This window comes from Gossypium arboreum, chromosome 9 (assembly GCF_025698485.1).
Source record: "Gossypium arboreum isolate Shixiya-1 chromosome 9, ASM2569848v2, whole genome shotgun sequence".
Lineage (NCBI taxonomy): Eukaryota > Viridiplantae > Streptophyta > Magnoliopsida > Malvales > Malvaceae > Gossypium > Gossypium arboreum.
This window is the reverse complement of record NC_069078.1, coordinates 19,714,984-19,727,902: the sequence shown is the minus strand read 5'-3', so window position 1 is coordinate 19,727,902 and position 12,919 is coordinate 19,714,984.

Here is a 12,919-nt window from a genome sequence, read left to right as displayed (position 1 = left end):
CACCCCTAACCCGTATCTGTCACCAGACTAGGGTTAAAAGGCATTACCAGATATATCGGAACATTCACATATACTTCATTATAACATAATCAAAATATATAATAATCTTTCACAATTGTCCCTTATATAAGTCTACGAGACCTAAATCTGACATTAAAAAAGGGCTGGGACTAAACCGAGTTCATACAAAATTTTTTTGAAACTTAAACATTATTCAAAATTTTACAGGTCACACGCCTGTGTGAACAGGCCGTGTGCCTTACACTCCATTAGACACGCCCGTATATCTAAGCCGTGGCAAAACATGGCATGCATACTAACTTGTCCACACGGCTACAAAACACGGCCGTGTGCCAGGCCGTGTAAAAATTAGGGAGGCTACTGACTTGGGTCACACGGCTAGTCACACACCTGTGTCTAGCCTGTGTTTGAAACTGACTTAGCCACACGGCCTAGCACACGCTCGTGTGTGCGTCTGTGTGGTCTGCCTAGGCTCATTTCAAAATGACCCTCGAGGAACACGGTTGAGACACACGCCTGTGACCCTACCCGTATAGGCAAATATAGGCCATTTACAAGGCCAATTTTCCACCCATTAAGGATCCTCCCTACAATCATCAAATAGGCACCAATTGCACATTAAATTTCAACCATTTCATAATCAAAACATTCAACATTCATGTTATATCATTATCAACCAATCTCATGTTCATAATACATACCAATTGATGTCATTCCATAGGCCAAAAACATAACAAAACATAAGGTTTATAACCTTAATACATTCCATTCAATCTCATGCCAAATTCTTACCCAATTCTAAAATATGCACAAACCACAACTTACCAAATTGACCATTTCTTTTGGCCAACCAAACACACATCATAATGACACATTTGCATCACATATCATATATCAAAATCAAGCCATAAGTTCAAACACAAACTAGCCATACAACATGGCATGATATATACATTACAAAACATATCCAAATACTTCTAGCCTATTACGCCATACTTTTATATTCACAATGTCAAAAGGTACCAAAATAAGGTTCGATAGTGTGGTGACGATCCTCGGCGATCCCTGAGCTCTCGGTAGCTTTAATATCTATAAAACAATTGAAAAACACACAGAGTAAGCTTTCAAAAGCTTAGTAAGCCATATACAAATAAATTATCATTCAAAACATGTAAGCATCATCAAATTTCATATACTCCATGGCCAAATACTATCTCAAACCACATAGTTTATATACATGTCACATAATCCCAATTCATTTACACATATAGCATATTTTCTCATACTTATATCACATATCATCACTTGTATATATACTTACCTTTTATTCTCAAACTTAGTATACGTTTCCAAAGTACCTGAATCAGATACACATCTCATATAATCATTCGTTTCTCGAAATGCCCATTGAACCATTCAGAATCATAAGGATACGCGGATAGCTCAGAAAGATCGTACAATGCCAACGTCCCAGACGTGGTCTTACATGTAATCAAATATCGATGCCACTACCCCAGACAGGGTCTTACATGAAATCAGATACGATGCTAATGTCCCAGATGTGGTCTTACACGTAAATACCGAATCGATGCCAATGCCCCAGTACACGATTTCACATATCAGAAATCCTATGTCATGACATATGTATCCTAACTATTCCTATGGTTCGTATGGGGCTTTTTGGACTTCGAACTTTGTCGATACTCTCTCGGTTATCTCATATTCAAGGCATCAAGCCATCCATCATTGTTCAATAGCATATAAGAATAAATAAACCATTTCAAATACATTTATTTGTATATAGACTTACCTCGTACAGATTTGAACGAACGGAATTGACTACTCAACGACTTTCGACTTTCCTCGATCTAATTCCATTTTCTTTGGTTCTTCATCTAAACACATTCAAATTTAACTCTTTTGTTCACTAAATCATTCAATTCAATCCATATACACATATTTAGGGCATTTTACAAATTAGCCCTCACATTTTCACATTTTGACATTTTAGTCACTAATTCACAAAATCACAAAAAACACAAATTTTCCTTTTACACATGCTTAGCTGAATTTTTATGGAGTTCATACAAGACCATATATTTCATTTATTTCATATTTTAGTCCCTAAATTTTCCATTTTCACAATTTCGCCCAAATTACTCAAATTCATCAAAAATTCAAAGACAAAACATGTTAACCCAACACATATCTTTCATTTTTCATCCATTAACATCAAGAAAGTCATAATTTCATCAATGGCATAATTCAAAATCATCATTAAATTTAGAAATTGAGACACGGGCTTGATAGACAACAAAGCAACAATAGCAAAAATGTAGAAATTATCAAAAACGAATTAAAACACATACCTTAATCAAAGAAATCAATGGTCGAACCCTAGTTTGTATTTTTCTTTCTTTTTCTTTATGTTTTTCGACAAGGATGAGCATAAAATGAACTAATTTCATACTTTGTTTAATTATAAATCATTTAATACATGAATTACTAATTTACCCTTGCATTATAAACATTTAAAACATTAACATTAAGGTCATAATTGTCCACTCACCATATAATGGCATATTAACAATATAAGGACCTTTCATTTACAAAGACATAGCAATTAAGCACTTTAACAAATAAAATGCCACTTTTACATTTTACGCGATTAGGTCCTTTTATCAAATTAATCATACAAATGATAAAATTTTCACACGAAACTTTCACACATACTAATTCACATATAATAAACACGAAAAATAATATTAAAATATTTTTTACTCGAATTTGTGGTCTAAAACCACTATTCCAACTAGGGTCTAAATCAGACTATTACAACTCTCCCCCCTTAGGGATTTTTGTCCTTGAAACTCTTACCGTTGAACAGATTCAGACGGTGCTGTGTTATAGCATCTTCGGGCTCCCTCGTAGCCTCTTCAGCACCGTGTCGATTCCACATTACTTTTACTAACGAAATTTTCTTATTCTACAGTTCTTTAACCTTACGAGCTAAGATACGGATCGGTTATTCATCGTAAGTCATATCAAACTGAATCTCAATCTCAGACGGAGGAATTACATGTGCAGGACCGGATATATATTGTCGAAGCATCGATACGTGAAATACATTATGAATCTTTTCTAATTCAGATGGAAACAACAATCTATATGCAACCGCTCTGATACGCTCGATAATCTCATACAGCCCGACAAACCTTGGACTCAATTTGCCTTTTCTGTCGAATCGGAGTACTTTTTTCCACGAGGATACTTTATTCAATCAATGGCAAATACTATTCCCACGTACCTTCAAACTCAAGAATGCAACATCTCAACAGATCCTTGAGAATCTGAATAATCCACTCAGATTGACCATCCATCTGTGGGTGAAATTCAGTACTGAAATGTAATTTCGTACCTAAAGCCTCTTGCAATTTCTTCCAGAATCGCGAAGTGAATCTCGGATCTCAATCTGACACAATAGACAATGGCACACCATGCATCCTCACAATTTTAGAAATGTAAAAATTAGCTAACTTATCAAGCGAGTACTTAGATCATACCGAAATAAAATGAGCTGATTTCGTCAATCTATCAACCACAACCCAGATTGTATTTTTCTTTCTCAGAGATAGGGGCAAACCGAAACAAAATCCACCGTCACTCTATCCCATTTCCATTCCGGAATTATAATCGGATGTAGTAAACCAGATGGCACTTGATGTTTAGCTTTAACTTGTTGACAGGTCAAACATTTAGAAACAAAATTAGAGATATCCCTTTTCATTCCAGACCACCAGTAATGTTGTTTCAAATCATTATACATTTCTGTACTACCCGGATGAATAGATAATCGACTGTTGTGAGCTTCATTCAAAATCATCTGAATCAATTCTAGATTTTTCAGAACCCAAATTCGATTTTGAAATCTTAGACAATCATCTTCGACTCGAAATTTAGAATCAGAATCCAAATCACACTTAGCTCGTTTTGCTATAATCTCATTATCAAATTTTTGGGCATCAATAATCTACTGTAAGAACAAAGGTTTCACTTTTAATTCAGCTAAAACTGAACCATTATCAGATAGAACTAAATGAGCATTCATGGCATGCAATGCAAACAATGATTTCTGACTTAAAGCATCAACAACGACATTTTCTATTCCCTTGATGATAATCTATAACAAGCTCGTAGTCTTTTAATAATTCTAGCCATCTTCCTTGTTGTAGATTTAAATCCTTCTGTGTCATCAGATATTTCAAACTCTTATGATCTGAATATATGTGATATTTCTCACCAAACAAATAGTGGCGCCAAATCTTCAAAACAAACACAATAGTCGCCAATTCCAAATCGTGAGTTGGATAGTTCCTTTCGTTAGGCTTTAACTTTCTCGAGGCATAAGCTATAACTTTGCCTTCCTGCATCAAAACACAACCCAGACCGTTAACGAAGCATCACTGTAGATCAAAAATTCTTTACTCGATTCTGGTTGTACTAACACTGGAACTTCCGTCAATAGAGCTTTCAACTAATTGAAGCTTTTCTGGCACTTTTCAGACCATTCAAATTTCATATCTTTCTGAAGCAATTTCGTTAACGGAGTAGCAATCATCAAAAAGCCTTTTATGAACCTTCAATAATAATTGGCAAGTCCAAGAAAACTACGGACTTCAGAAACATTTCTCAGAGGCTTCCAATCTAGAATAGCTAAAAGCTTGCTTGGACCAACTCGAATACCTGATGCTGACACAATATATCCCAAAAATCCAACTTCACTTAACCAGAACTCACATTTACTGAACTTCATATACAACTCTTATCACGCAAAGTCTGTAACACTATTCTCAGATGTTTCGCATGCTCATTTTCATCATGCGAATAAATCAAAATGTTATCATTGAATACGACAACAAATCGATCTAAATGCGGTCTGAAAATTCTGTTCATCAAAGCGATAAAAATAGTAGGTGCATTTGTTAGTCCGAAAGGCATAACTAAAAACTCATAGTGGCCATACCTTCTTCAAAAAGCAGTTTTCGGAATGTCTGAATCTTTTACTCGCAAATGATAATATCCCGATTTTAGATCTATTTTTGAGAACACAGTTGCTCTTTTTAACTAATCAAACAAATCATCAATTCTGGGCAGAGGATATTTGTTCTTGATGGTCACTTTGTTCAACTGACGATAATCAATACACATTCTCATCGTGCCGTCTTTCTTTTTCACAAACAAAACAGGTACACCCCAAGGTGAGAAACTCGGTCTTGCAAATCCTCTATTTGTTAACTCTTGCAACTGAGAATTTAATTCTTTCAACTCGGTCAGAGCCATTCTATATATCGAAATCGGAGTATTCCCTGGTACTAACTCAATTCGAAATTTAACTTCATGTATCGGAGGTAATCCCAGAAGTTCTTTAAGAAACACATCAGGGAATTCACAAACAACAGGCACTGATTCAACTTTCTTTTCTGTCACTTTTGAATCGATCACATAAGCAAAGTAAGCTTCACAACCCTTTCTCACAATACTCAGAGCTTTCATTAAAGATATCATAGCTGGCAACCCATTTAAATCACTAGATTCAATTCAAACTATTTCATTATTTTTGCATCTCAAGTCAATAATTTTCCATTTGCAGTTCACAATAGCATCATGCAAAGTTAACCAATCCATACCCAAAATTATAGCAAACTCATCAAAGGGTAATAACATTAGATCAACCAGAAAACAAATATCTCGAAACATTAACGGACAATTCTTGCAGACTTTATCAACCAAAACACATCTGCTTAGGGGATTCGATACTCTAATCACAAATTTTGTAGACTCTATAGACAAAGTCTCACTATTCACTAAATTCATGCATATATAAGAATACGTTGATCTTGGATCTATCAATGCAATCACAGAAGTATCATAAAGAGTGAAAGTACCAGTAATAATATCAGGAGACGAAGCTTCCTCACGAGCTCGAATGGCATAGGCTCTGGCAGGTGCTCTAGCCTCAGATCAAATAGCAGTATCTTTAGTTCGCTTCTGGCTGCCACTCACATTACTCGTATTTCTGGGAGGTCTACCACGAGATGCATTGCCACTTGGCCACAGATTTTGTACAATTTCTTGCTAAACATACTCGGGGCAATCACAGATGAAATGGTCTAATGATCCATATTTGAAACAAGCCATATCATACAATCTACAATTGTCGGGATGTCTTTTACCACAATGTCCACATTTGGGCCGATCAGATCTGGCATTTCCAACACTAGCAATCGAAGTAGCTGGAGTTTTAAAGCTCGAATGCGATCTAGCACGATCTCTACTCGAATGTCCCACACTAGCCTTTGAACAACTATATCATCTCAAAATTTCTTAGACATAGACTAAAATGATTTAGTTGAAAATCTCTTTCTCACATCTCTAGCTTCTGAGTCGACTTTTCTTTTCTCTTTCCCGAGTTCTTCAACTTTACATGCTCATTCAACAAGCACTACAAATTCTTTGATCTCAAGAATCCCAACTAACAAACAGATATCTCCATTCAAACCATCCTCTAATCTCTTGCACATAATTGCTTCAGTTGAAACACATTCTTGTGCATACTGGCTCAGTCTCACAAATTTTTGCTCGTATTCTGTAACAGACATACGACCTTGTTTTAATTCAAGAAACTCTTTGCGTTTTTAATTGATGAATCTTTGATTGATGTATTTCTTTCAAAATTCAGTTGGAAAGAAATCCTAAGTGACTCGCTCTCTCAGAACCATGGATATCAATGTCTTGCACCAGTGATACGCCGTATCTTTCAGAAGCGAAATGATACACTTTTAACATTCATCACGAGTCAATGACAATTCATCAAATAATTGTATTGTATTTTCTAACCAGAACTCGACTCTCTCAGCATCATCACTAGTGGTAGCTCGAAACTCTTTGGCTCCATATTGTCTAATTTTATCCACTAGAGGTTTACTCAACTGAATCAGATTCGCTTGTGACATAGCAGGGACTTGCGGAGGATTAGTCAGGGTTGGGGGTTGTTGAACAGCCGGATTAGTTCGAATATATTGGGTGAACCAATCATTCATCATCTGATAGAATGCCTATTGATAAACCTTAATTTATAAATATTTTTACCTCATGCGTTGCATATTTTTGGATGAATTATCCTTAGATTTGGTAAATTTGATGCTCCTAATCCTTTAATTTCATGTTTTATACTTAGGTGAGCATAGGAGAGTAAAAAGAGCGAGAAACGGGCCGAAAACAGAGAAAATAGACCAACATGTGAAATCAATACGGCTGGACTTCCGTACACGGGCAGACCACACGCCCGTGTCCTTTTAGTAGAATCGAGCACGACTTGCATGGGTAGACCACATGCCCTTGTCTATTTAACAGGCCCGAACATGATTTGAAGCAATCACACACGGGCATGTCCCTGTCGAGCCCAAGTCTAGTCCTATTCAAAAAGGCCACTCTTGAAGGTTTAGAAGCATTCTAAAGCCTATATAAACACCCCAGGAGGTACCAAAAAGGGACACAAAGGGTAGGAGGCAAGGAATTACTTAAGGAAAGCCGATTGATCCATCTCAGAAGCCAGATTCATCGTCAAGACTGAAGATCTCCCTTCAATTTCCTTCAGGAGTTTTGGGTTTTCTTTATGTTTTGTTATCTTTATTCTTTTGAGATGTTTTCTTTCATAATTATGAACTAAACCCCCTAAATACCTAAGGGGAATGAAACCTAAGGCGGATCTTGTTATTATTTTTTGAATTGTATGATAAATATTTGACTTATTCTTAATAATGTGTTCTTAATTCTTGTTTTAATATTCCAGGATATTGATTCAAGTTAATGTGTTTATTTAGAGGAGCAAAAGTCACGGTCTAAGAGTAAATTTGTAACACCCTGAATTTGGGCTTAGAAGTTTTGGGCCTTGAGCATGGGAGCAATTGAAGGCAGCTTATAATATTTTGTTGTGCATGTAAATTTTGTTAATGAAGGCTTGTTTTAGTGGTTAAGTGTACTGAGAAGTGTTAGAGAAGTCCTGGATTCAAATTTGGACTCTAGCAAAAATTTTGGTTTAAGGTGAATCAAACCCTGGGTGTAGTAGGTAGGCCTTAAGAATATTGGTGGGAAAATTGTGCCACAAAAAACCTTATGGTCTAGTGGCAAAGTAGCGCCACATAAGAGACAGGAAGGTGGTGTCACAGAGTTGGCAAGGAGGTCCAGGGTTTGAAACTCATGGCAATCAAAGAACATTTATTTTGCTAACAAGGGGCGACAAGAGTTGGAGTTGAATTTAAACTCTGATGATGGAGGGATCCCACATCGAGAAGCTAACATAAGAGTGGATACGAAGTTGGCTTTAAATAGAGTAAACCATGAGGAGAGTAAAGGTACCTTTCTTGGCTGATCCCTTTCGCTTTATGGCGTGCTCGTTTGGGTTGGGCATCGGCTAAGAGTGCTCGGAGCGCAGATTAACTGCAGTCTCCTAACAGGTGTGTATTTCTCACTACTCTAGCTGTAGGATGGCTACTTAGGGCCGCGATGGGTCGAAAGGGGCCATATGGGCCTAATGGGCCTACGGACCCAATTGGATAAATTGTTTGATTGTGTAGTAAATATTGGACTAGGCTAGGTGAATCTCATATCTTTGGCTAGATTTGGGCTAAAAGGGCCACACGAGCGTGTGGGCCCATTTGGGCCGAGAAGGGCTTTAGGCCCATTCGTATTGTTATCCCTGTTTAGAATACTTTAGTTTACCAAATTACTGAAATACCCCCAGTTGTAACATTACCAAAGTACCCCCGGTTTATAAAATTACCCAAATATCCTAGATTTACAAAATTACTGTTTTACCCTCAATTTACAAAATTACTATTTTACCCTCGATTTACAGAATTATTATTTTACCCTTATTTACAAAATTACTATTTTACCCTCGATTTACAGAATTATCGTTTTAACCTCGATTAACAGAATTACTGTTTTACCCTTTATTTACAAAATTACTGTTTTACCCTCGATTTACAAAATTACTGTTTTACCCTCGATTTAGAGAATTATCGTTTTACCCTCTATTTATAAAATTACCATTTTACCCCTGGGGTGTTAAATGATTGTTCTGCCCTTGTGGGCAAGTGACTGACTTGGACTATGTGGTTGACGGATTTGATTGTGAATATATGTTGGTGATATGAATGACTTGACTGTGACTGTTTGATTTAAGTATGGGCATGATATTCTGATTCTGTATGTTGTATGCCATGACATGTATATCTGTTGCATGAGACACGGGTTTATATTGATGGTGGAAGCGTTCTGGCAGCCTCGCCACATATATCTATTCTGGTGACTTCGTCACAATATCTAGTAGCCTCGCTGCAATCTGGTGGCCTCGCCACATATATCTGTTCTGGTGACTTCGTCACAATATCTGGCAGCCTCGCAGCAATCTGGTGGCTTCGCCATAGATATATATCTGTTCTGGTGGCCTAGCCACAATATTTTTATCTGGTGACTTCGTCACAATATCTGGCAGCCTCGCTGAAATTTCTGTGGTGTGTAGCGGTTGGGTGGGTCGAGTAGTCTCCCACATGGTGTAAGGTTGGTGCGGGGTGTATATTCTTTGGATTGGGTTGGGATTGCATTCACATTCGATTTTGATTACATTACGACATCGATTACGATTCTAATTACGTCACCTAATTCGATTACGATTACGTCACCGATTACGATTCGATTCTCATTTTGATTCTAGTTACGATAATGTTTCTTATTACGTAATGGGCTAAGACCCATCAGTACGATCTGTTATAGTGGGCTAAGGCCCGATTGATCTGGCGTAAGTAAGGTGAGGCTAGACTTTTAATTCTTTTATATGTCATTGTTCCTTTTAGTAGGGATTTCACTGAGTTTTAGTAAACTCACCCGTTTATTAACCTTCGGTAATGTCCACCTTAGACGGATCGGAGTTGCGAGGGGCTCGGAGGAAGCCACACACACTGTTTATTTTATAGTTTTGATTATTACTTTTAAATGTTTTATGTGGGTTGTAGTAAAGCCGTTGTAATTTTCTGGATTTCAAATTTGGAATTTTATTTACTGTTCTTATAATTACTAGTATTAAAACATGGTTTTCCAAAGCAACTACTATTGTTCAAAACATCACGTACCCGCAATTGTTTTTAAATTAAGCTTTCGCAACTACCAAGATTTTTACGAAGTTGTTAAGAATGTTATTTAGCTGAGGTTTTCTAACAACGTTTAAAAAGGGTATAAGTTTTTAATTATTAAGAAGGGTTTTTAATGGAAACATGGTTTTCGAAAAATACTTCAATGTGACACACCAGATTCGAGCCAAACTTTCAGGCCGGGTTTGGGGTGTTACAAAATTTGTCGTAATTAAGCAGAGTTGATTGCACGCCTAGAGATACGGTGACAAGATTTTGCTGGATTAGGGTGAAACCTAATAAGGGAGTCCATATATCAAGTTAATGCAAAACCAGGGTGTTAATTAGAAAGAGATTTCAATTAATCAACCTAGGGTTAGACGATATTAGTTTCGAGAGAGATAATAATATAACTTAAGGATTTCTACGGATCAAGTCAAATGAATAAATCGTCTAGTTCAGAGTCAAATAACAAGTGAAGTCTAGGTAGATTTTTCCTTGGGTATTGTCTTAATCAATCAAGTTTTCCCAAAAGCTTTTTCCCAATTTTCTCTCTGTGCACCCTTAGTTTAGTTAATTAGTTTAGATAAATCCCTTAATTTTTAGGCTAGATAATAAAAAGGAAGTAATTACTAGTACTCTTGGTTCCTTTGGGTTCGACAATCGGTCTTACTAAAGCTATACTACTGTTCTATAGGTACACTTGCCTTCATCGTGATAATAGTTAGTTTCAAGAACGATTAATTATAAATTTTTAAAACCTGTCGTGAATATCACGTACCACCTATCTAGCCTCTCCATCATGGCTTCTCATAGCTGGTCTAGAGTTGGATGGCGTTATCCCTTGCGTGGGAGTAGGCGTATTACGTTCGACATCGTCAGTTACGGCTCGATCGGGATCCATTTGCTATATAAAAACACATTTTCATTGTCAGGATTCATCACACTATCGCAGTTCATAAATATGGCATGTATAACTAGACTCACATATGCTACGTTAGTCCAAGAATCGTCTAAACTTTACTCTAATACCAACCAAATGTAACACCCCTAACCCGTATCCATCGTCGGACTATGGCTAAAAGGCAATACCAGACATATCGGAACATTCACATATGCTTAAGCATAACATAATCAAAACATATAATAATCATTCACAATTATCCCTTATATAGGTCTACGAGACCTAAATTAGGCTTTAGAAAGGGGTCGGGACTAAACCGAGTCCATGCAAAATTTTTCAGAACTTAAACATTATTCAAAATTTTACAGGTCACACGTAATGTGTAAACTGAGTTCATGCTAAAGAATGGGTTTTAACTAAGGTTGAAATGTGTAAACATTTTGAAGAGGGCCTAAATGAAGATATCAAGCTATTGATTGGGATTCTCAAAATAAGGGAATTAGTGACATTAGCCGACCAAGCACACGAAGTTTATGAATTGAGTAAAGAAAAGAAACAAGTCGAAAGAGAGGCTTGGATTTCTGGGAAAAGAGCTATAGGTAAGTCACAATCATTTGCTTCTAAGAAATTAAAGAAGTACTATGATCGTGTGACCACTTCCACGGGATATTCTGAAAGGGAACGGGGCTCTCAACGATCTAACCCGAGGTCTTCAACTCTATCTGTGACCAGTGTGGATAGTGTCAGTAATCCCAAACTGAAATGTAAACATTGAAACAAGTTTCATCATGGGGATGTCGGTCTAAAAATGGAGCTTGTTTTGGATGCGACTCACCTGACCATTTTCTCAGGGATTATCTCGAAAGAGTTGAAAAGGAGATAAAACCAGCTCCATAGCCGAATAATCTTGTTGTGGAGGCAGACCACCCCGTCACCAGGGTAATGATAGTGGTAGTCGAGGTACTACTAAGGACGTGGTAGCTAGAGCTAAGGCACGAGCACCTGTGAGGACATATGCTATTCGTGCTAGAGAAGATGCCTTTGAGCCAGACATCATTACTGGTACATTTTCTCTACTTAATACTGATATTACTGCATTGATTGACCCTGATTCCACACATTCGTATATATGCACGAACCTAGTATCTGTTAAATTTACCTGTTGAATTCACTGAATTTTTGGTTAAAGTTTTAAACCCCCTGGGCCAGTGTGTTATGATGGATAAAGTTTGTAAGAACTATCCGTTGATGGTAAAAGGTTATTGTTTTCTGGCTAACTTGATGTTATTGCCATTTGATAAATTTGATGTGATCATGGGAATGGATTGGTTAACCTGATATGATGCCGTAGTTAATTGTAAGCAGTAATATATTATAATGAAATGTCAGAACAGTGAATCGCTTCGTGTTGAATATGATAAACTAGATGGATTACCTTTCAGCAGTATCAGTGCAGAAATATGTTAGAAAGGGGTATGATGCCTATCTTACTTATGTGATGGATACTAAAGTATCTGAGTCAAAGATTTAGTCAGTGCCGGTAGGAAGTGAATGTCCTGATGTATTCCCAGAAGAATTGCCTGGTTTACCACAGGATAGAGAAGTAGAATTCTCTATAGATCTTGTTCCTAGAACGTCACCGATATCCATAGTACCTTATAGAATGGCTCCTACTGAGTTGAAAGAGCTGAAGGTACAGTTGAAAGAATTGATTGATAGAGGTTTTACCCGACCTAATTTCTCACTTTGGGGTGTGCCAGTTTTATTTGTAAAGAAGGATGGATCGTTAAGGCTATGTTGTAAC